This window comes from Gopherus evgoodei, chromosome 3, assembly GCF_007399415.2.
Source record: "Gopherus evgoodei ecotype Sinaloan lineage chromosome 3, rGopEvg1_v1.p, whole genome shotgun sequence".
Lineage (NCBI taxonomy): Eukaryota > Metazoa > Chordata > Testudines > Testudinidae > Gopherus > Gopherus evgoodei.
The window spans coordinates 49,525,575-49,550,975 of record NC_044324.1 but is presented as its reverse complement, the minus strand read 5'-3'; the positions used below and the strand labels follow the sequence as shown (position 1 = coordinate 49,550,975).

At 42.5% G+C, this 25,401-nt stretch overlaps 1 protein-coding gene across 2 annotated transcripts in view; it reads right to left on the bottom strand.

Moving 5' to 3' along the window:
- The window catches only part of ARHGEF10 (Rho guanine nucleotide exchange factor 10), a 188,373-nt gene extending 165,998 nt beyond the window's left edge, over positions 1-22,375 (bottom strand). Inside the window, exon 1 of one of the 2 annotated variants that reach the window (XM_030555561.1) lies at positions 22,168-22,375. The gene's annotated coding sequence lies outside the window, so the exon portion shown is untranslated. The remainder of the gene's footprint in view (positions 1-22,167) is intronic. The other variant, XM_030555560.1, reaches the window with a different exon arrangement.
- Positions 22,376-25,401: the final 3,026 nt, after the last annotated feature.

The following is a 25,401-nucleotide window of genomic DNA, read 5'->3' as shown; positions in this document are numbered from 1 at the left end:
GTTTCAGTATCCAAGGTCCTATCCTGATCCCATTAAAATCAAAAGGGAGCATTGCTATTCACTTGAATGCCAGGGAGTAAACATTTTTCAGAGATACTTTATACATAATTCAACCACCAGAAAACCCTTAGAATCTTATTTTGCCACCTTTATACTAGCACTGAGTAGCATCCTGCTTTAGGATAGATTATAGTATTGCAACAAGCCCTGAGCAATAGGCAGTGCAGATTTTTTCTGTCCAAGGAGTGGACTGAGAACCAGACTGAGGCTCAGATTCAGTTTGTTTCTTGCCCCGCCCCCGCCCCCTCACTCCAGGGGAGGATATTACCTGCAGCTGCCCTGTGCCTGTTGCAGATTATGTTCCCCAGTACTTCAGCTCATGTGATGGTCCATATGTTGGAGGGGAAAAGGAAAGGATCTAAGGCTCTGCCCACTCCCTGCTCACCTGTGTGGGAGAGACTGGTGCAATCCCATGGTCACTGCTATCCCTCACACACTGCTACCCATGAGCGGGGTAGGAAGTGCTGTGGATTATAGAGTATTTATATCTCTTTACCACCTTGTGTTGGCAGAAAAGATGGGGTAAAGTCTAGCCTTTTGTGAATGGCCTCATTGATTTCAGTGGGATTATTTATAAGAAATAAATAAGCTCTTATATGGCACCTAGGGATGAAAAGGGCTAAGAGAGGTCACTATCATTATCCCTAATATACAGATGGGAAAGCAGAGGCACAGAGTGAAGAAGTGACCAGCTCAAGGTCATACAACAGGCTAGAGGCAAAGCCTGGACTAAAACTCTGAGGACCGGTGTGGTGCTCTATCCACTAGGTCAGAGATCGGCAACCTGTGGCATGTAAGCCGATTTTTAATGGTATGCTGTTACCTGCCGGAGTCCCGGCAGGCAGCAGAGTGTCATTAAAAATCCTTTCTGGCCCGCTCTTCTCTGCCCTCCATTTCCCCCACCCCTGTGGAGGCAAGGGGCAGAAGCTTGGTCCTGCCAGCTCCCCTGCCTCTTCATAGCGTGCTGGGTTCCTGCCCCTCCTTCGCCTCTCCATCCCTCCCTCCCTGCCGGCCAATCAGGTGATGGCCGTTGCGAGGGAAGGGGTTAGGAAGGAGCAGAGTCAGCGTGCTCACTGCTCCCGGCGGAAGCAGAGAAGAAGCGGGGGCAAGCCGTTGGGGAAGGAGGTGGTGGAATGGGGGGGACGGAATAGGGGCATATCCCCTCCAGCCCCCTGCCCTGACCCCCCCCTACACACACACACCCAGCCCTCTGCCCCTGAGCCCCGCACACACCCCAGGCTCGTTCCCTGAGCCCCCCCTCATACACACCCATGTTATACCAATAGAATAAAAACCAGCAGGATCTTATTAAGAGAGGTAAGGCAAAGATGCCACATTTATTGTAAATATAATAAAGCAAAAGATAAAAATAAACAACGTTGTTTAACTACTTATTCCATACATACATACATACATATTCATTCAAGTTCTGTATAGGTGTTATAGTTACCAGCCTAGAAGTTGCTCATGCCAAGTTACTGGCCAGGTATTTTGGTCACGAGGATGGAGCCAAGTCTATGTCAGATGCACCCACTGCTCCTGGAGGTTGGCAGCAGAACCAGAGACACTAAAGATGGAGAACTTTGAGTCCATTCTTATAGGAATTAACTCCTATGTTAGTCTATGAGAACCGTTTCATTCTGCTGTTGCTGACTCACTGGTGGCTCCCCACTGCCCAAAGTTTGTTTCTCATCCTTCCAGGTGTTGGGGTGGATCCCACTTTACCCTCCGGGCGTTGTCTGGTGGTCCACTTGACACATTCTTTGGCCGATGGATACTCCCTTTCTAGGCTGGCAACTCCCTAACCATTCATGTACATCAAGCATTCATCATCACCACACATTCCATATCTTAACCATATTTTAATTTTACTGTCTCCACCACTTTCAGAGTGGGTGCTAATTCATTTGAGACTCCCGACCCTTTAATCACGGGGGGGGGGGGTCTGTTCCTAGGAGCCCTTGCTGTTACAATGAAGTGAAAGTCACTTAACAGCTTATAGCGTTTGTTTACATTGTATCAATTACAGCTTAAGGCTCACAGCAGGGATGGTACCATAGTGTTTACTTGAAGAACAAAGTCAATTACCTTGTTTGTAAATTTTACATAGTAATAGAGTATCTTTCACAGGACAGATACAATCAATGATTTCCACAGACAGGAGCTTACACGTTTTAACAGAAGAACTAAAAGATTTTCATACTTGGTGAAACTGTTGGATTTTTAAAGTGTGGGGGACAAGTTATGGAGGGGGCACTGTCTTTAATATCCCTACATCCAGACCTCTTCTTGACTCCTTCACCCCTTAACCCCCACAACCTCAGCCTTGACTCTGGCACCCCCACACATACCCAGCCCCCACCCTCTGCCCTGACACCTGCACCCCCTCACATACTCAACCCCTACACACCCTTACTCTTGCACTCCCCACTCCAACCCTGATCACCAAACAGGAGCTCCTGCACCCTCCCCCCACAAATTCCCACCTGCACCTCTCACACCAAATGGGAGCTGCCCAGGTAAGTGCCCCACACCCAAACGTCCTGCCCCAACCCTGATCCCCCTCCTTCATGCTAGCTCCTGGCCAGAGCTTTCACCCCCAGCCCTGTTCTCAGTGCACTCCCACCCTCAGCTCAGTACAGAGAGAGGAAGAGAATGGACCGTAATCAGGGAGAGTAGGTACCCACTGTATGTGGCAGGGCCGGGACCCCAGACCAGCAGCAGGCTGAGGGGGTTGGGCAGCCTGGATCCTGGCTGGCAGGAGCTGGCGGATGGAACCCCTGAGAGGCTCAGCCCACTGCTGCTCAGGAGCCAGTCTGGGGTCCCAGCCGCAGGCCCCGCTCAGCCCGCTGCCGGCCTAGATGAACAGAACCCCAGACCTGCAGCGGGCTGAGCGTAAGATCAACATTTTAATTTAATTTTAAATGAAGCTTCTTAAGCATTTTGAAAACCTTGTTTATTTTACAATAGTTTAGTTATATAATATACAGACTTACAGAGAGAGACCTGCTAAAAACATTTTAAAATGTATTACCGGCATGCAAAACCTTAAACTGAGGTGAATAAATGAAGACTCGGCACACCACTTCTGAAAGGTTGCCGAACCCTGCACTAGGTCATGTTGTCTCAGAAATAAGGCACCACTCAGCATCAACAGCTGCAGAACTTGAACCCTAGATAAATATAATTCATGTTCCAGAAAAAAAAACTAACCAAGTCATCCCACCGCCCACCCCACCCCACCCCACACTTCATTCTCAACTTTCCACCAGAAGAGAGAGGATGGTCCAATGGTTAAGGCACTGACCTAGGACTTGATAGAACTGGGTTCTACCACAGAGGGGTGTCATGAGGATAACTCTGTTAAAGATAGTACGGTACTCTGACACTACGGTGATGGTGACCGTATTAGTATTTAAAATAAAACATATTTATCTGCCTAACAGAAACAAAAAAACAAAACAAACACTCTTGGCACCATGGAAGGTAAAAAGAGCAAACTTAGACTGGAAGCTCTTGGAGACAGGGACCACGTTTTATTCCCCTCTCTGCTTCTACAGAACTTAATGCAATAAGGAACATGACTGGGACTTCTAGGTGTTACCTCAATACAAATAGTAAATAATAAATGAGAAGATTTCATGTATTTAGTTATTTGGCTGGAAACAAAATAAGTCTGAAAACTCATGAGGAAGTGTCAATTTTCTCTCTCTGTTTCAGGTGACAATTATTTGGAAAAATATAGATTTTCCAAACGTATTCAGTGTTTTTCATCCTCCAAATGTTCTTGCTCTCAGTACTTTGATATCAAAGTAACTAAACTGTTCTTGTAAAGATTTACATTCTTAATTAGATCAGAAGAATGCGTCACACAAAAAACATTCCAAATCATAATGCGGATCTATGCACTATTTGACTGCATACATATTAAGAAGCCATGATAAAGCAAAACTTATTAGTATAAAAACCACATCAGAACCAAAATTAACACTAGCATTTTCTGCTCTTTCACTAGAGACTTGCAATTGCTGTGAGAGAAAGAAAACGTTCTGTTTTGAGAACAATTCTACTTCCCCAGCAAATCACCCACTGACTCCAGAATTAAACTAGGCTTCCAGAATAAAATAAAATGGAAAAAAAAATGTATTGATATAATACATTAATTTACTTTTTTTTTTTTTTAAACAAAAGGAAAATAAGTAATGGCATGCTCCAACCTCCCATTCAAGTCAATGTGAGTCACTGACTTTTATAAAGCAAGAATGAATTAGCTTCTAATATATGTATGGAGCTTTCACCTGGCTATTTCTGATGAGAGAGAAAATGATACACTGAATTCATCAAGGGCCTAATTCTACTCCCATTCATTTTAGCAGATCAGGATCCAACTGAGACAGTTCATGTAAATATTTACAGTTCTTTTGGATCGGATCACCTTTGGAAAAATTAATTGTCTTGTTTCCTATCAGGAAAAGTAACGTTGACTACATCTGAAAATTACATAGTTCAATATTTTCAGCAGCCTCATTTAAAAAAAAGAAAGGAAAAAAGAAAAAACAACCACAACCACAACACAGGTCACTAAGAACATAATAAATAAGAGCTATGGAGAATGAGAGATTTAACTAACAAAGAATTTGAAGTAAACAGGAAAGTGCTTTTGCAGCTTAGTCCTACAAACAGAATTGGAATGTGGATTCCAGAAATCAATAATTGCATTCACCCAATTATCTGCAATATTGAATGTTGTTATCCAAACAAATCAGAAATATTGTAGTAATGCAGCCATTGTTTTTCAACAAAGACTATAACTAAAGCAAGGAAAAACACAAAAAGGAAATACTACTACTACTGCTGCTAATACAAATACTAGCATACAGTATATTGCATCTTCAAAAAGCTTTAGAAATACTATTTAAAAATATTGGGACTTCTGCCCCTAACCCTGATACCAACAATCTTCACTTCTTAATTTACATGCAGATGGACTCAATGATCGGGTAGAGTCTTTTCCATATCTGACATCTATTAATCTATTCTTCAAGTAGAGTCACTGACGCCAATAGGATTTTATTTGAACCACAGGTTGTTTGACCAACTGGTTTGCACAAGAATAATTATATAAAATGTAACAGTAAATGCAAAAAAATTGCTTTCAAGTAATACTAAGATTGAGAAATTGAGCACCCAAAAGTATGTAAACTACAAAGTTGAAAGCTCACAATTAAGTCTGGCCTGAGAGAGAGAGAACGAACATACATGTTATATCTCTGGCTAGGTCAACAGCTTGTTTCATTCCTTTGTGCCTTACTTCCCCATCTGTAAAATGAGAATGTTTAACCTCCCTTGTAAAGCATTTTGAGATCTATGGATGCATTATCTACTTCTAATTAGATCAGAGAAGGATGAAAGAAAATATAGTAATATCAGTGAAAGTTTATAGTCTATTTTCTTAACTAGAAAACTTCAACTTAAACTTTTTTATTCTTTGAACAGTCTTTCCAAAAGAGAGTAGAGAATAGAAACCAGGGTGAAAGTTTAATCTTGAACTTGGAACCTAATGGCATGCATTCAGAGTTTAGTTCCAAGTAACAAGTATTGTACAATGCAGTAAGTCACTGAAGCAGATTTTCCAAAAATAGGACTCTTATTCAGTACCACTTAAATAGAACAATTTCTTTTGGTCTGGTTAATTATTTGCCCATGCACATGACATTCAGCTTCAGTTTTCATGATTGAGCAGCTACTGTGTAGGACATGAATCAATGTTATGCAGTTATGCATTGCTTCCCACCGTTTTGCTGATTCATGCAATTAAGAAAAAAAATAATGAATGCATGTTCTTATTTGGGACTGAGAAAGCCAGCAAAAACATCTTGCATTTCCTCGATTAGCATCATTCATGTTCTTTAATAAAATAAAAAATAAATAAAAACACATCCCCCCACACTAGTCACGCTTACACATCTTCAGATTCAAAAATACCATTCATGAAGTCTTTTACTTCTAATCATGTCAAGATTCCTTCTTCTAAGAAAATGTATAATTGGTTTAATTCTGGATAGAAACTAAGGGCAAAATTCTCCTCTCAGAAACACATTACAGATCTTGACTCCAAGATTCTGCTCTCTCTCCAGACAGGAATTTCCTTGTGATATCACAGCGTGTTCTACATATGGAGAGACAGCAGAATATTAGAGTCCTGATCCATTATATAGATCTGAGAAGGGAATTTTGCCCTAAACTGACTAATGCAGCTCCTTTCCTCATCATGGATGAAGAACATAATTAACACAATATGTCTGTACATTATATTAGTGATTCTCAAGCTGTGGTCTGTGAACCACTGGTGCTTTTCCAGACATTGGCTGGTGGTCCACAAAAAGATGGCTTTCCTCCTTTTTACACGCTCTAAATATTAACATACAGTTAAGATGCATTAAACACTTTCTCAGTAGTAAATTTTCCATGAAAGCAATTATAGTTACAACAGGGATGTTCTGTGAATAGGAATGGGAGAGGAAGAAATCCACAAGATACACTGTCTTAAAGAGGTCCACACTAAGAAAAGAATTTGAGAAACCCTATACTACCTCCATAACTTTGATCTTACTAAAATATGCTGTATATCTAGCACAATCCTTATTAATTGACAAGCAGCAGGAAAACAAGTATACATGGGGTTTCGGTAACAAAATAACTAGAAGTTATTTACTGTAGCTGGAAGTTCTTTGAGATGCGTGGTCTCTATCTGTATTCTACACATGGGTGTCTATGTGCTCCATGCACCTGAATCCAGAAATTGTTCAAAGCAGTGTCTGTGCAGTAGCTTCCTTTGTGCTCTCAACTCTGGGTATAAGAGGCAGTGTGGGTCAATGTTTCTCCTGTTGCTCTTCTTACTGCAATCCAATAGGATCCACAGCAGAGGGAAAGAAGGGTGGATAGTGAAATACGAATATGGAGCACATCTCAAAAAACATCTAGTTACAGTCAGTAACCTCCATTTCTTCAAGTGATGGTCCTTATGTATATTCCACTTGTGGGTGATTGGCAAGCAGTGTTCAGACTGGAGGAGAGTGCAAGGAACCTGATAGCAGAGATGCTTGTAGTATTGCTGTTCCTAACATTGCATCTGCCATTGTAGAGCATAGCATATCGCAAATGTGTGGACAGAGCTCCAAGTTACTGCTCTGCAAATGTCCTGCAGTGGAAAGTCCTAAAAGGATGCCCCGAAGGCCATTTGTGTTTGTGTGGAGTAAGCTGTAAAACCCACATGAGAAGGAATTTTTGCTATTTTGTAGCATTCTAAGATGCTGTCAGCAAAAACTGGCGGAGCATAAGCATTCTATTTCTGATAAGAACAAAAGAATGGCCATACTTGTCAGACCAAAAAGGTACTGAAACCCCTTGTCCACATGCTTTTTGACCCCCTCAAAGAATAGCAGATTGGTGAAACATGATTTCCCTTTACACCAACCATGTTAACTCTGCCCCAACAAATTATGTTCATCTATGTGTCTGATAATTTTGTTCTTGACTATAGTTTCAACCATTTTTTTCGATACTGTAATTGCCAGGATCATCTCTGGAGCCCTTTTTAAAAAGTGGATGATTTAAATGATAGGCTACAGACTACAGTTAGTAGTTCTGCAATTTCACATTTTGAGTTCTTTCAGAACTCTTGGGTAAATACCAGCTGCTCCTGGTGACTTATTACGGTTTAGTTTATCAATTTGTTCCGAAATCTCTTCTAATATGAAACCTTGTGACACTCTGTACTTTGGGGGAGGGGGAGACACCTAGGACCCCCATGTTCATCCTTGTAAAATGATTGTGTGGTACCCAATGCAAAGTTTTTCATGTCGGGTGTCTTTGGAAGGCTCATGATACTATAACAATGCTCAGTGTAACTGTTACAGTAATGTTATAGGTTGTAATTGCATGTATATAATTATGAGGCTAAAAATATGTCCTCATGGCTTTAAACAAGCCCAGGCAAAAACTCTCCAAGAGCAAAGGGGCAATTCACATCTCATCAGGGCGTGTATAAGACAAACCCAGCCTTATAAGAACAAAGGTCACTGGCTTAGGCAGCAAAGGATCTGTTGGACTTTCCAGTGAGTCACCCCCCTTCCTTTGGTCAGTTTGGGACTACAATGAGGAAATGCTCACTTGACCCTCAAGGGGGGAGGATAAAGCCAAGAGGCAACAAAGGACATGATAAAAGGGAGAGACATTCGCCATGTTTTCTCTCTCTCTCTTCCACCTCCATCTACAGACACCACCACCAAGCGACTGAAGCACTGATCAAAGTGCAGAGCCTGCTGAAGAGCAACCAACCAGCCTGTAGTGAGAAACATCTAAGTTTGTAAGGGCACTGAAAGTGTTAAGATCAGCTTTGAATATGTTTTTCTTTCTGTCTGTTACAGCTATCCCCCATTCCATTTTGTTTCTTACGGCTGTCCCCATACGCCATTTTGTTTTTGTTCTCCTCCTGTGGCCGCCCTTCCCTGGCTGTTAAGTTGTTTACCAGGGCCACTGTCCTTCTCAAAGGGAGGGCCCCTTAAGTTGTTTAACAAGAGCCATTGCCCTTCTCAAAGAGATGGCCACTTGTGCTGCATGCTAAATGGGACCACTGCCCTGTTCAAAGGGTTAGTCCTGTTATCACCTCTTTGAACCTGGGCTCAGTGTAGGGCAGGCAATGTCCAGAGCTGCAAGACCTATTGTGTTTTTAAGATCCTGGGCATGAGTCATAGGCCTCATGTGCTTTTGAGTCACCTATTGCACAGGACTCTGCCCAGACATGTTTCTGTGCTTAACATGCAGTTTTTCCCTGTGCCTCCTCCCCTGTGACAGAGGGAGCCTATCAGGATTATTGGCGGGAAACTGCCTGAGTTTGCCTTTAAAAACAGACATTTTTGAAACAAACATCAGAAATGTTCCTGCATTGCTGCCTGGTCTGGTCACCCAGGGGTTTGGGGGGGTCCTTTCTCTGCTCTCGTTTTATTTTTGAGCGTACCCCCGATTTTTAAAACCCCCCCTCCACGAAGAACGAATTGCTACCTGAGAGCTCTCCTGATTATTGAGACTGTACCGAGCCCTCCTTGCTTCTTCTGATGTTGCTGCTGCTTCTGCCTTTGCTGCTGCCTTGGGGACTGGTAAGAATCCCTCTGTAAAACTTTCTGTACTTTTATTTTATTACATTAGCTGCTGGCTCTGTTTCCCCAGCACACAGACTCAAGCTAAACCTTGGTCTGTGTCTTAAAACCTCTCAAACTCCGCGGCGCTTTGCCGCTTAAAATAAGTTTGTGCCGCTGCTAAGCTCTGCTCCTGTGGGCTTTGCCTCAGGGCTCCCTGCTTTCAGCTGTATCCATTGCTGCAGCCACCATCCCTTGGCTTCCTTGGCAGCTGGATCCTGGGCACATACCACTCTGCCCTCTGTAACTTCCCCATAGCATAAGGTGCACCATAGGTTTTGGTTTTTTTAGTTTAATAAGTCATAGTTTGCTAAGATTGTAGAGCTTGTAAGTTTCACCTGCCTTGTTATAGTTTACTGTTTTGTTGCTCCGTATAGTTGCTTGTTCTAGTTTTGCTTAGAATTGTGATATTTGTTGTTTTGCCTAGTCGTTGGTTAAGATAGATAAGGTTTTTGCTGCTTAAATTCATCTTCCCGCTGTCCCGATCTCTCCCTGAACTTTCCCGTGTCTGTTTTTCCCCAGCTCCAATCTCCCCCTGTGTACTTCTCCGCGTCTCCCTGTTGTAACCCTTTGCTGCTTTTTCCCCCGCATCTGCACTTCCTCCGAACTTCCCAACTCCTTGCTGCTTCCCCCGGGCCCCGCGTCTGCATCACCCTCCGAACTTCCCAAACCCCTTGCTGCTTCTCCCCCTGTGAAACTTCCCAAAACCTTTGCCTTTTTTTCCCTTTGTTTTTGGTGTCCGCTTGTTGCTTAAACCTCTTTCCAGCCCTTCTTTACACTTCTCCGCTGCCCCTCCCCTACCAAAGATCACCATCACGCTGCTCCATTGTCCTTACCCTGCAGGGCTTCAGAGTCTCTCGCTGCTTCCAGCCACACTCTCCTATCATCAGTTGCCACTAATCATTCACTCCCCTCCCCCCTCCTGTTCCTTGACAGATTATTTGCTATCCTAGCCTCACAAATTAAGTCATTACTTTTCTTTTATACTGTTACATTGCATAAGTTCACTTATCACCCATATTGTATTATTGCACTGTGATTCACATTTTACTTGTAATTATAACACCCCATTGGTTGCTTCCACTTTTCTGATATACTTTGTATTTGCATTGATACCATTGTGTTACATTGTGTATAAGGCCACCAACCACTTAATACATTCTATCTAAGATTGTTGACCATTTTATATAGAAGCTACCATTTTATTTTGCATTTCTTTTTGATACGCTTATTGACTGTACTGTATCCCATTGTGCTGAACCCCACTTACTTTACCCCACTGTTAGAACTCCCTACACTGTTCAATAAGAACCCCCTCATCATTGTCTATTGTAAACACCCTATACACCCCATCCCATCGTATTTCATTGTTAAATTCCCACCACTTCCTTTTTCCTTTAATAAAGAAATTAATTGGCACCCCACCTGTGTGGTAATTGCTCCCCAAGATCTCATATACCTGCAGACAGGGACACTTTCATTTCATTTGACCAAATCAGACTTGTTATGCTTTGACTTATAAATCAATCACTTAAAATCTATCTTTTGTAGTTAATAAATTTGTTTATTCTACCTGAAGCAGTGCGTCTGCTTTGAAGCATGTCATACGTCTCTTGGGATAACAAGCTTGGTACATATCAATTTCTTTGTTAAATTGATGAACTCATATAAGCTTGCAGCACCCAGCGGGCACAACTGGACACTGCAAGACAGGAGGTTCCTAGCATTGTGTCTGGGACCGGAGGTATTGGCTAGTGTCATTCAGTTGCAAGTAGCTGGGAGCAGCTTACATGCCAGTGGCTGTGCGTGAACAGGTAAGGAGTGGGGGGTTCTCACAGCAGAGCAGGGTAAGGCTGGCACCCAGAGGCAAGGACTGGAGTGACCCAGTGGATCAGCAGTCCAAATAACACCAAGGGAATATCACATACCTCAATCTGGATGCCCATCCAAAACACAGGCTGGGAGTTGCTTGATTTCCCCTCCTCTCCCCAATCCTGGAGGAGATCCTGAAATGGGCAGATCCTGATAGGTGAGTTTTTGGACATCATTAGGAGTTTCATGAACCAGAACTGTCTGGGCTAGAAGGATGGGAGCTCTGTTGCGACAGATCTTCTGTACAACTTCTTGTAACAGGGGGATGGATGGATGGAAAGGCATATCTGAGATCAACTGTCCAGGAAAGCATCATACTGAAACCTGTAGTCTTGGGCACCCCTAGAGCAACACATGGGATGGTTTCTGTTCATCTGGGACGCAAAGAGATCCCATAGCAGAGAACCCATTGTGCAAATATGTTGGTTAGAACTGTGGTCTGCAGGGAAGCGTCTGCATAACTTGTCTGCCAGTGAGTTGTGAACACTCAGAAGGTACACAGCCTGAATCATAATGTGGCTTCTGATACACAAATTCCAAAGTCAGTCTGCTTCCAAGCACAGGGGACAAGATCTCACTCCTCCCTGTTTGTTTATATAGACCACTGTAGTGATACTGTCTGCCATGTGTACATGGAGTGAGCATACGAGGGGAAGGAAGGCCTTGCACACAAGGTGGACCTCTTTCAGTTCCACTAAGTTTACGTGTAGCCTGGCCTCTCCTGGGGTCCAGGTACCCTGAGCAATGTGGTAGTCCATATGAGCATCCCATGCTATAAGAGAGGCATCTGTCAGAATGGTGGCCCTTGATATGAGGGGGCTGAAGGGACTCCCCACCATGACTTTGTTTGGATTAGACCACCAACCATGGGAGGTGAGAACTCTTTAGGGAACAGCATCAGAAGGATAGCTTTGTATCCACAAGAACAACGAGGAGTCTTGTGGCACCTTAAAGACTAACAGATTTATTTAGGCATATTCTTCAGATGCATGGAGTGAAAATTACAGATGCAGGCATAAATATACTGACATATGAAGAGAAGGGAGTTACCTTACAAGTGGAGAATCAGGGTTGGCAGGGCCAATTCAATCAGGGTGGATATGGTCCAGGTCCACTCCCACTAATTGAGGAGCCTTTATTAGTGGGAGTGGACCATATCCACCCTGATTGAATTGGCCCTGTCAACCCCGGTTCTCCATTTGTAAGGTAACTCCCTTCTCTTCATGTGTCAGTATATTTATGCTTGCATCTGTAATTTTCAATCCATGCATTTGAAAAAGTAGAGGTTTTTTTTTAACCCATGAAAGCTTATGCCCAAATAAATCTGTTAGTCTTTAAGGTGCCACCGGACTCTACATTGTTTTAGGGAACAGCGATGGAGTCAATACGGTCACTATTTGGTCTGTATGTTGAGTGGAGCCAAGCTTGAAGACACCGCAAGTGAAGTCACACAGGGGCATGTGGCCATGTGGCCTAACAGAGAAAGACATCAGAACACTATAGTTTGCGATTTGCGTGGCACGAGAGATCAGGTTGCTCATTACGTAAAACCTGTTTGCAGGGAGAAATGCTCTCACAGAGACTGAGTCCAGCTATGCTCCTATAAAAATTATTGTGGGGGACAAAGCAGACTTTTCTTCTTTTATGCAAATGCCTAAGGCAGCAAGGAGGAGCTGAAGAGACCGAGTTGCTGACATAACGCTGACATGATTGGCCTACCAGGAGCCAGTCATCCAGGAACAGAAATGTCATATAGCCCTGGTGTCATATCTTGGCCGCTACCACAGTGAAAACTTTTGTTAATACTCTGGGTGCCATGGCAAGCCCAAAGGGGAGCATGCAAAACTGGTAGTGCTTGTGTCGAACCATGAAGCACAGGAACTCCCTGAGAGATGGGTGAATATTTATGTGGAAATATGAATCTGTGATGTCAAGAGCCATGAACCCTATTGCCTCTTGAAGGGAGGGGACTATAGATGCCACTGTAATCATCCTAAATTTCAGCTTTTGAATAAAGATGTTGAGTTGTATAGGTCCAGGATTGGTCTCCACCCTCGGTGTTTTTTGGCATTAGGAAATATGAGGAGTAAATCCTTCTCCCTTGGTATTGAGGAGGGACACATTCTATCACATCTGGCTTTAAAAGGATTCCACTTCCTAGAGAACAATCTCTTGATGAGAGTGGTCCCCTGAGGGGGATAGGGAAGGTGGTTTGTGAGGAGGAAAAAGGAAAAACCTCTATGGAGTAGCCCTGATGGATAATCTCCAGGACCCAATTGTCTTTGGTGATCTTGTTCCAGCTGTGGGCGAAGAAAGTAAGACAGCCTCCAAAGATGACAGGAAAGGAAGTAGGTGGCAGTAGTGGTGGTATGCGGGTCTCAATCTATTGTCAACAATGGCCCTTGGCCAACAGTTGGGAATAAGCAGAAGCTGTGGCAGTAGAGGAAGCCAAGAAACAGGACCTCTGAATCCTCTGTCATTTATACAAGCAGCAGAGAGTCCTGCGGCACCTTATAGACTAACAAATGTTTTGGAGCATGAGCTTTCGTGGGTGAATACCCACTTTGTCGGATGTATGACTCATTTATATAGAGACTCAGGTGGATGCTAGTTAGGGTGACTAGATGTCCCGATTTTACAGAGACAGTCCCAATATTCAGGGCTTGGTGTTATGTAGGTGCCTATTATTTCCCCACCCCATCCCAATTTTTCACACTTGCTATCTGGTCACTCTAATGCTAGTAATATGGCGAGTGTGAATTGGAGTGGTTGTAATCTAAAGGACTCTCTCTGGTGTTTCCTCCTGGGAACTAGAGCATAAATCCCCTGAGATCGCAGAGTGGCTTGAGTCCTTCAGAGAATGCAAGGATCCGTCTGTCTTTTCCTTAAAAAGGCTGAATGGTGTTTTGGACCTCTCTAGGAAAGCCTGATAACTGGAGCCACAAGTCCCTTCATTTCTGGATGCCGCATTGGCAGCATCTATGGCAGCCTGGAGAGCCACCTAAGCTACTAAGCTCCCCTCATCCAGAAAGGACTTGAATTGGACAGGTCTTCCATGAGAAGTTTGTCTCTAGAGTCCACAAGTCCAACGTAGGCGTTGAAATCACATTTTGCTAATAATGCTTGGTGATTTGCAATACAAAATTGGAGACGTGCAAAGCAGACCCAACTATCCAGGAGATCCAGTCTCCTGGAGCCCTCATCTACCAGGATGGATTTCTGATATGGCGACCAAGCTCTTTCCATAGCTGCCTGTACCACCAGCGAGTTAGGAGCAGAATGGGAAAACGAGAAGTCAGCACCTTTGGCAGGACCAAAACATCTTTTTGCTGTAGGGGCACAAGATGCTGGTTTGTGACAAACCACTCTGGCTGGTTCTAATGTGGCCTTATGAATTGGAAGGAGCCATGCCCGTCAGTCCCTGTGGTTACAAAATGTCCAAGAGCCAGTGTTGAAGGTCCTGGACCTCTTCTAATGGATGTGTAGATTGTTAGTGACTCTTTGCAACAGCTCCCGATACTGATGCTGGTCTTCCAGTGAAGAAAGCAATGAAGGAGTGATGCTATCATCCAGAGATGATGAGAAAGCCCTTTTGGAACCGTTTACTACCAGCAGAACTGGTTCTGGCTCTTCTTCCTCATACAGCTATGGAACTGTCTTATGAGAAGGGAAAGAGCAGTAGGACTCTGGGGGGAGGGGGGTCTGCGTGCCTGCCATATGGGCCCCAAAGGCCCTGATAAGGCTGAGAGAAAGGGTCATCAAGGCCAATGAATCCTAAGGGAATCAGTACCTGCTGTTCATGTCGGGGGGTCATATCTGGAGGGATGGTAAGTAAAGCCTTTGAGTTGTCTGTCAGGGTTCCTGTGCCTGTGCGGAAATAATGGCGCAACTATCTCTTCTGACTTCTCTGATTACAAAGGATGATACCATCGGTAGCAGTGGTACTGTTGGTACTAGGGTGCTCCAGCATGATGGGTGGAGATGGAACTGTTCCCGAGAAACCAGTAACGATTCCTCCTCCAGATTAAGGAAGTCCCTCAGGAGGGCAGGGCCTGAAAGGAGTGGAGATTGCAAGTAGAGGAGGAATATATCCTCCAGTGTTACAATTGTCTCCATACAGCCCAAAGTCCAGGGAGTTCCAGCAGAGATGCTGGAAGGATGCGGCTTGTCTGTCACAGCCAACAGTTTCTGGATAAATGAGGTGGCACCAATGAGGAGTCCAGACCTGCATTCATAGCTGGGACTGGCAAGCATCTGACTTTCTGTTTTGGTACTGTAGTCATCACCAGAATTAGCAGATCCCCTTTCCCCACCCCATGCCTTGCCCTCTAGCCTGGGACTCTTCAGCAGAGCTGGTTCCATGGGTACAATATGTGACAGCTCAGGAAGGAAACACTTCTCCTGGACAGTCCCCTGTGGGGATCTGTCCATGCACCCATGAGAGTACCCCTTACTCTCCTGGGAAGCCTTATAAGAGGAGTCCTTGGGCTTTGGTGGTAAAGGCTCTGCTCCAAGGCTCGTGCTTGGAGGGGCATTGCTGGTCAGTTGAGGCCAATGTATGCGGGGGGATAAGGTCTCCCGGCCCACGTCAGAGAGGGAACTCATAGCAATTTTTTTAGTTAGCACTCTTGAGCCTTTCTAGTTACGGGTGGAAAGGACTGACAGAAACTGCACTTTGCAGAGATATTTGCTTCACTCTTAATATAGAGACCATTGATGCTCATCAGTGATGGAGAAGGAGCAAGAGCAGGAGAGACAATTCTTGCATCTTGGGATTCTGGGCATTGTTCCAGGGTGGTGAGGATTTCCTCTGATGTGGGGGGAGGGCGGAAGGGAACTATCCTATACTAACTATATAATATACCAACTCTGACTACTAAACTAAAACATAAAACTATTTACAAAGATTTTACTTTACAGATTATGCATGGAGAGAAGGACAATTCCTGCTCAGGCCATACAGCAGTATGAAGGAACTAGAGAGGTGTTGACCCGCACTGCCTCTTATGCCCTTGGTCAGAAGCATGAAGGAAACTACTGCACATGTGTGGGTCAAAGGACACTGCTTTGAAGAATTTCTGGACTTGGGTGCATGACAGGTATATGCCCCCATGTGTGGAATATGCCCAGGGATCATCACTCGAAGAACTTAACAATTCTGTGAACCCACATGTACATTTATCAGTAATATGACTGTACATAGACATCTACAAGACAGCTCTTAAAAACACCTATTATTTATGTATTCTCCTTAAAAAAAAAAAAAAAGTGTGGAACACTCATTAGTAATTCTGCCATTGGGCTGCAGGGTTACCGACTAACCTGAAAATGGTAAAAATTCAGAGTAAGAGACATTTAAATTTTCATTGACAGTTGTTAATTTAACAGTGTCCATCTTCTATATGATGCATTTGCATGGGACAGCTGCTTCAGGGCACACTGCAGTAACAGCACCAAAACCGGAGCTAGACTTGAGAAAAGGCACATGTACAGTAGTTAAACGAACAGCCAAACAAGACTAAAAAGCTCTCTCAAAAGTGTTCTTATTTAACAAGTGCATAAGAAGGGTTCTGGTGTCACTTATACAATTCTAATCTGGAACTGCCACTAGAAACTATTTATTCATTTTAAAATAAATCTGAAATTGTCTAAAGCAAAATAGAAACGGTGTGAGAGAAACAGAATGAAAAAATCTCTTCCTCCAAGTGTAGCAATGAAGCAAGGTATGAATTCCACAATACCAATAACTTGAGCACTTACAGTGCCCTCAGTTGTGTAGGAATGAAAAATATTTGAATAATCCAGCTGATTGTAGCTCTAAATAAGAGACTTTAAAAACAAACCAACCAACCAGAAAGATATCAAAATATCTTCATACCGAGATTATGTAATTTGACTTAAGCACTTTAGAACATAGTGCTAATGAAAAACGATCTCTACAAATATCAGATTGTAGAAAAATTATATCTGCTTCTAAACACTAGAAAAGTTGTCTACTTCATTATAGAAAGACACTAGTCTTTTCATATCTAAGTTTGTAAGCAATTTTCTGTTATAAGAAATATAAGAACATAAGTACATACCATTAAGCTCCAGAGAGCATTATCAGGCTTGATTTAGCTTTTTAAAATATTTACAAGCCATATAGGAGCTCCAGCAGGATTAAAATTCACAACAGGAGCATCTGCGGGGTTTGTATTACACAACATAAGTACCTGATGATGCACAGATACCATCAATGTCTGAAGATCAACAACAAACTAAAGTGTCCTGTGAGGGAAAAATTCAAAACATGTATTTACAACAGAAGGAAATTCCCAAAGGAAAAAAAAACTTGTTATGTATTTCATCCTTAAATCCATTTTAACAACATAAAGGGGGAACCCAATATTTTAAAAGAACATTACAGTTTTAAAAATCTAATCTTAGAAAGTCAGGAAAGTGAAAATAAAGGTTAGATATAAAAAATAAAAGCTTGGAAGTATGGAAATAGAGTTAAAATAGCCAAAACAACTGTAATTCTGTCCCCATATCCTTAGGATAATGTGGCCCATCCTTATAACATATTTCAGAATGGCAGCCGTGTTAGTCTCTCTCAGCAAAAAACAATGAGGAGTCCTTGTGGCAACTTGGAGACTAACAAATTTATCTGGGCATAAGCTTTTGTGGGCTAAAACCCACTTCATCGGATGCATGGAGTGGAAAATACAGAGGCTGATATAAATACACAGCATATGAAAAGATGGGAGTTGCCTTACCAAGGGGGGCATCAGTGCTAACGAGCCAATTCAATTAAGGTGGAAGTGGGCTATTCTTAATAGTTGACAAGAAGGAATGAATACCATGGGAGGAAAAAAAATTCACTTCAAAAACAGACTCCAATGAGAAACTGCAGAACTGGAATTAATCTGCATACTGGACCCCATCAAATTAGTCCTGAATAAAGAGTGGGAGTGGATGGGTCACTACAAAAATGAATTTTTCCCTGCTAATACTCACTCCTTCTTGTCAACTGTTTGAAATGGGCCACCTTGATTACACTGGCTTCATTAGCACTACAAAAGTGATTTTTCCTCCCTTGGTATTCACCCCTTCTTGTCAATTGTTGAGAATAGTCCACTTCCACCTTAATTGAATTGGCTCGTTAACACTGAACCCCCCACTTGGTAAGGCAACTCCCATCTTTTCATGTACTGTGTATTTATATCTGCCTCAGTATTTTATACTCCATGCCTCTGATGAAGTGGGTTTTAGCCCACGAAAGCTTATGCCCAAATACATTTGTTATTCTAAGGTGCCACAAGGACTCCTCATTGTTTTTCCTTATCCTAGACCTGTGTCTATGTTATACGTATTTAAACTACTGGGCCTGCTATTCAGCTGGTGTTGTTAATTGACAGTGTCATTGAAGTAAATGAGGCTACACTGATTTACACCAGTTAAGAATTTGGCCCCTTTTCTATTTTTAAGATGATTAACCATAAGAATGTAATATAATGGATGTATGTATCAGCTCCTTTAGGTCACAGAGTGTCTAATAAGCTTCCTGGAGAGTTACTTTGGGGTATTTCTAAAGTGAGAGAGGTCCGGGTACCTACCTGGTTATTGGGTAATAGAATCTCAGACCCATCTCAAGAAAGTAAATACATTGCTTATGGAGAGGAGGTGAATGGAGTAGACTGATCTTTGCATCTTAGAGTAGAATTGTGGATACCCATAACTTACATTGGTAATAATGGAAGTTGAGGTCACATAGCATCTTGCAGGGGCACTCAGCACCTTGCAGGATCAAGCTCTACATTATTTTATGATAAGACTAAAACAAAGCATTTTTAAAAAACTACCTTCCTTTCCATAGCTGGGCTGCTCATTCCCTTTGCTAGTTTTCCCCTCTCCTCCCTTACATCTTAAGGAAATCCCAATATTTAGGTATAATACAAATGCAGGTTATAACTCTGCTCAGCTTTTATTTTAAACCTTGGAATCACTCCACTGAAGTAATAACTATTTCATCGCAGCAGATAGTTTTTGAATAAAGGCTGTTCTCTTTTGCTTTAAAAGAGTTAATGATATAATTATACTAGGGATTACTTTACACATTTCTGAGTAGTGAAACAATTAATAAGATTACCGGCAGAACATTTAAATAGAATACTTCTAGTTCTACCAAGAAACTGTGGAGAAGGAACCAAGGTGCCATTTAAGATGTCAAAGGTAACTTGGAATTCAATTACAGATTTATTTTTTTTAAATATTAGCTACATAGTGTGCATGCAGATATGAAAAAGAGAATATCCACAGATATTTTCTCATAGAGAAAAAGCATATTGTACTGCTGTGCCAACCTCTACTTTAAAAATGTTAAACTCCTGGGCGTACAACCTTCACAAATATCAAATGTCAAGTTGATGTCTAAAGAACTACTGTCCTTGACCAGCTACACATGTGAACAGTTCATGGGCTACTGAGCCCGGGGGTGGAATGGGATAAGATGCATTAAACTGAACAATGCCTGAAGTCATATAATCAAAGCTAAGATCAAACAGATCACCCAAGTGAAAAGAATGAAGGGCCTGATACAGAAGAACTAGCAGCTGAAGGACACCAACTCTCCTAGAAGTAGCTGGCTGCAATGGCAATTGTAGGTACTCAGCACCTCTCAGGATCAGGCAGGAAATACATATACTACATGTCCAAAATGGAAAATGCAGGGACTTTGGTTTTACTGCAGAAAGCATGGTTCATCAGGGTTTACTAAAGACAAGAGAGGTTCTGGAAAATATCCCATTTCTTTACAAGAATAAGTTGTTTATAGTTACAACATCTTCCTATTCCATTAATAAAACTGATTTACGTCAGAAGAGGAAAAATCATTTAGTACAACAGTGAAATTAAGAAGCATCAAATTTAAAACAGGTAAAAGCAAATATGTTTTTATACCTACCTTGATTCACCTCTGGAGCTTGCTGCCACAAGATACTGTGGCCAAGATCTTAGTAGGATTCATAAGTACTGAATAAAAACATCCACAGTTGTACTGAAGTAAATTTATGAAGGATATAAAGACTCATGCCTCAGGACCCAAGTGAAGTACTAACTGACTGGGGTAGGAAGAAACTTTTCCTATGGGCAAGTTATTTCCTAATTGTCTATTCCCAAGCACGTGGTACAGGCCACTGCTGAAGTCACCATAGTGAGTTAGATGGACCACAGTCTGATCTAATATTGAAAGAGCAAGTCATCTATAAAGCACATGTTCAGAGATCACACACACACTATGGGATTGCTTCTGTATCCAAAAATTTCAATTACAAAGAAATCAAGGGAAATATTATTATATGCTGTGTGTTGCCGTGTTGTAGCTGTGTTGGTCCCAGGAGGAAATACTTTCTCACATCATCTACCTTGTCTCTCTGTATATGGAAAGAATTGTTTGACCTTATTATATCTATTCATATTTTTCATTAGTTTTACATAACTTCATTGCTTTTAACTGCCTATCAAAAAGCCAATGTTGGACAAGTACACTGTTAAATAAAAAGAGTGAGCCTAAAGTGATAAAAATAATTTCAAAGGAGATTGTATTTTTTACTAATCACTCCCATGTGACTTGTGGGTGCCAATCTGAAAACTGGGCAGAATCCCAAAGCTGAAGAATATATATTTTTTTGCTAATAAATCTAAGCATACACATTTAACTGCATCTTGAGCACTTGCTACCTTACAGTCAAAAACTAGTGAAAATAGTTTCTTCTGTGTTCTTATCATACATCAGAAATATTGCCAGTCTAGAAAAGTAGTTCCTGCCATCATTGATTCATTACAAAAATAAGTGAGCAATCTTTATGCAGGTAAAACATGTACTAATAGAAACAAATACAAGAAAGCAACAATACAAACAAATTTTCTTCTACTCCTTCATGTGCACTGGTGATTTTTTTTAGAAATAAACTTTAACCCAGCTGTCCACAACCCAGAAGATTTGCAATTACTTCTCTGTTATATTATTTTACACCACAAGACAACTGGAGTACACATGAATTCGAGCTCACTGGAAATTTTAAGCACAATATAAGAAATTCACAAAAACTATGATTTTAGGGACATGAATGTGTCCTCTGGTCCAATGTGTCTGACCTTTTAAAAAAATGTACAAAAGAAAAAAAAGGTGCCAAAACATAAATGACCAGTCTTTAAAACTGCATGAAAAGTTTAACTCCCAAATGGAGAAAAGTCTCAGTTGAAAGATATGGGGGTCTCCGAGCATCCACCTGTCTGCCAATCATCCTGCAGTTCACAAGTACTCTCTCTCTGAAAAGGTTTCCCCCCGCCCTCTTTTAATAAACTATTTTCAACCTATTTCAAAAGGGCTGGGTTTTTCATTTCTACAGAAAAAAAGTGATCGTTCTTCTCTAAAGCCTTAATTTAGTAGGGTATCCCCAGTACTCCAGTGTCAGAGAAGCACTATTTATTTATATATTCAGAAAAAAAAATAACAAAAAGAAAGTAGATGATGATTTGCTAGGAATTAAATATACAAAACACTCTGCACTGAAAGAAAGCAGGACTTGTTCATATCGTTGTTTTTTTTTAAAAGAGAACTGATGAGCACAGAACACTAACTTGCAATGTGTTTTTAGTTTGGTGTTCTTGTGTGCGCTCATCCTGAAGGCAACTCAGTCCCACAGTTATTTTAGAAACCAAAAGAAGCGACACAGGCCCACAAGCCATGATTTAAGACACACTCACTTATCCACGAAGCAATGCAAGGGCAAGGCTTCGATTACAACAAGCGTTAAACTTTTCCACGCAAGGGGAGAGAGCGTGAGTGTCGTTGGAGTGGGAGGAAGGACCTCAGACAGCCATCTTCAAGGGGATGCTATCCCGTCCGCAAAATAACTTAGGGTCCCTATTCAGACACGTCACTAAACTTTCTCCCCCCGCCCCAATCTTACACCCATCCCCGTCCCTGCATACAGAGCTGCTTCTCCCGAGATGCCCACCCACACTAAGCGAGCTGGTCCCCGGCAGCACTCACCATCCGACACGCACCGAGAGCTGCTGCTGATTTTGAAATTCAGCAGTTTCCTGTCACCTTTGGAGCTGCCGCAGCCGCCTCCTCGCTGCTGCAGCTGCAGGATCAATTGTCTCGCTCGCCCCGTTTTAAAATATGTCAAATTTCTTACAGCGCAGCACAACCCACCCCGGCGTGGAGCCCTGGGACTGGCCTCCCTACGATTGGCGGGGCCGGGAGCACTTCCGCCGGCCTGTTGGCTCCTTCTCCTGCCAGTCTCTGTACTGCAGGCTGCAGACCGGCCTTTCTCTCTCCCTCCGCAAATGCTACAGACACCACATTCCTACCGGGGCACGTGACCCTCCTAATTGCTCCTCTGTGCACAGCTGGGCAGGGAGAGAGCTGTCAACATCTCCAGGCAGTGATTTCCCTACACCCCCCTGAATTTCCCCAACACCCCCGCCCCCCAGTTTTGTCACTGTTTGGAAAATTGAATTGAAAGTACTACACACTTTAAAAGCCTATACAGTATATGATAAAATACGTTTGAAAAGTATGAACATAGACTAGCTTCCTTATACAGCTGTTGCTCTCTCTTTTTTTTTTTTTTTTTGACAGTGTCAGTGCATTCATTTGGGTGATGTTGGCCAACCTAATAATTTCAAATGATGATTTGTAAGCAATGTCTAAATGAGCTCACCCTGACAGCTAGTGATGATCTGAGGCTGGGGGACCAGGCTGTATTTACATTCACACCTAATCTACCTAGGTATCCAGCAAACAGAGCTGTGCTGCCCAAGTGATAGATTTTGGGTGGGGTTGGGTTACAAATCACTTGAATGGGTGGGATGAAATGTTGTTCTTATTGTATGAGCAGGGCCTGCTCTACAGTTTTCACCTCCGCAAGCAGCGCACCAAATTGCCGCTGCGGCGGGGGCAGTCTGTGTGCCCTTAGGGCGGACGGCGCATTTCTACGGAGGCGGCAATTCTACGGCAACTTCTATATTTAGCTGAAGCCGCCGCGGACAGGTAAACATAGAAGCTGCTGCCGAATTGCTGCCACTGCGGAAACACACATGCCACCCTAAGGGCACATGGCCTGCCCTCCCCCCTGGCCGAGGCAGCAATTCGGTGCGCCGCTTGGGGGCAAAACAACAGGGACTGCCACCCTTTGTAGATTGCCGCCCCAAGCACCAGCTTGGAATGCTGGTGCCTGGAGCCAGCCCTCTGTATGAGTAAAGGGCAGTAGAACTGTACTTAGCCTGTGCTGATTGAGGGCATCAATAGAGAGGGTGGGGACCTGTCCCTCCCGCCTGTTTAAAGATAGAGCTGATTAGGCTCCATAGATAGTCTTTTGTTCTGTTAAGTGACCACTGCAGCTGAAATCACTGATAATCAGGTCTGAGTGCTTAGCCCTGCTGTGGGGACAGTGTTTCTGTGGAAGAAATGGCACAGACTACACTAACAGTGAGGTTCCCCCACTGAGAGCTCAGCTGAAATCACTGAGAGCTGGGTAGAACCTCAAGAGACCAACTTGCAGAGGTCACAGTGGCATGTGGTTGCAGAAGGTGACTGTGCAGGGCCATTGGCAACAGAGTGGTGGAGTGAATGGTAGCACAATGAACAGCAGTGGCCAGAGTGAACAGTGAGCAGCTGGAGGAAGGAGCAGGTGCCTTCTTGCCCCACCACCTGGGAGGTGTACTCCTGTGAAAGCACCTCTGAACTCTGAGTCTCCACTGACTAAGGTGCAGTAGGGGGGAAAGTGAGGGGCACATTAAATAAACATTTGTTTGTTGGACTATATTTTAATGACTTTGCTCCAGAATGCTAGATTTGTGACTGGGAATGGAAACATATAAATATTTTTAAAATGCATTATTTGCCAAGGTTGTTATCTCACATCGTTGCTATCTTGGAGGTCATTATGTTGGGGCGTTTCTCTACTAAACATTTTTATTATAATTAATTTTTACATAAGAATGGTCATATTGGGTCAGACAAATGGTCCATATAGCCCAGTATCCTGTCTTCCAACAGTGGTCAAGGCCAGGTGCTTCAGAGGGAATGAACAGAACAGGTAATCATCAAGTGATCATCTGCTGTTCCCAATTCCAGCTTCTGGCAAACAGGCTAGGGACTCTCAGAGCGTGGTGTTGCGTCCCTCCCCATCCTGGCTAATAGCCACTGATGGACCTATTCTCCAGGTATTTGTCTAGTTCTTTTTTTAATCCTGTTATAGTTTTGGTCTTCATAGTGTCCTCTGGCAAAGAGTTCCATGGGTTGACTTTATGTTGTGTGAAGAGGTACTTCCTTTTGTATTTTCAAAACCTGCTGCCTGTTAATTTCATTGGGTGACTGCTAGTTCTTATGTTATGTGAAGGATTAAATAATGTTTCCTTATTCACTTACTTCACACCAGTCAAGATTTTATAGACCTCTATCATATCCCCCCTTAGCCATCTCTTTTCTAAGCTGAAGATTCCCAGTCATTTTAATTTCTCTTCCTGTTTCATATCCCTAGTTATTGCCCATCTCTGTACCTTTTCCAATTCCAATATATCTTTTTGGGGATGGGGTGATCAGATCTGCACACAGTATTCAAGGTGTGCACGTACCATGGGTTTATACAGAGGCAATATGATATTTTCTGTCTTCTTATCTATCCCTTTCTTAATGATTCTCAACATTCTGTTTGCTTTTTTGACTGCTGCTGCATGTTGAGTGGATGTTTTCAGAAAACTATTCACAATGACTCCAAGATCTTTTTCTTGAATGTTAACAGCTAGTTCAGACTATATCATTTTGTATGTGTAGTTGAGATTGTTTTCCAATGTGCATTACTTTGCATTTATCAACATTGAATTTCATTTGCCATTTTGTTGCTCGGTCACCCAGTTTTGTGAGATCCCTTTGTAACTCTTTGCAGTCTGCCTGAGACTTAAACTATCTTGAATAGTTTTGTATCATCTGCAAATTTTACACTCACTGTTTACTCATTTTTCCAGATCATTTATGAATACATTGAACAGTAGTGGTCCCAGTATCGACCCCTCAGGGATACCACTCTTTATTTCTCTCCATTCTAAAAACTGATAATTTATTCCTACCCTTTGTTTCCCACCTTTTAAACAGTTACTGATCCAACAGAGGACTTCCCTCTTATCCCATGATGGCTTACTTTTCAAAAGTCAATTTAAATACATTTTAAAAAAAAATTTTTTTTTAAAGAAATCTAGACCTGGTATGTGTTTTGGTGTA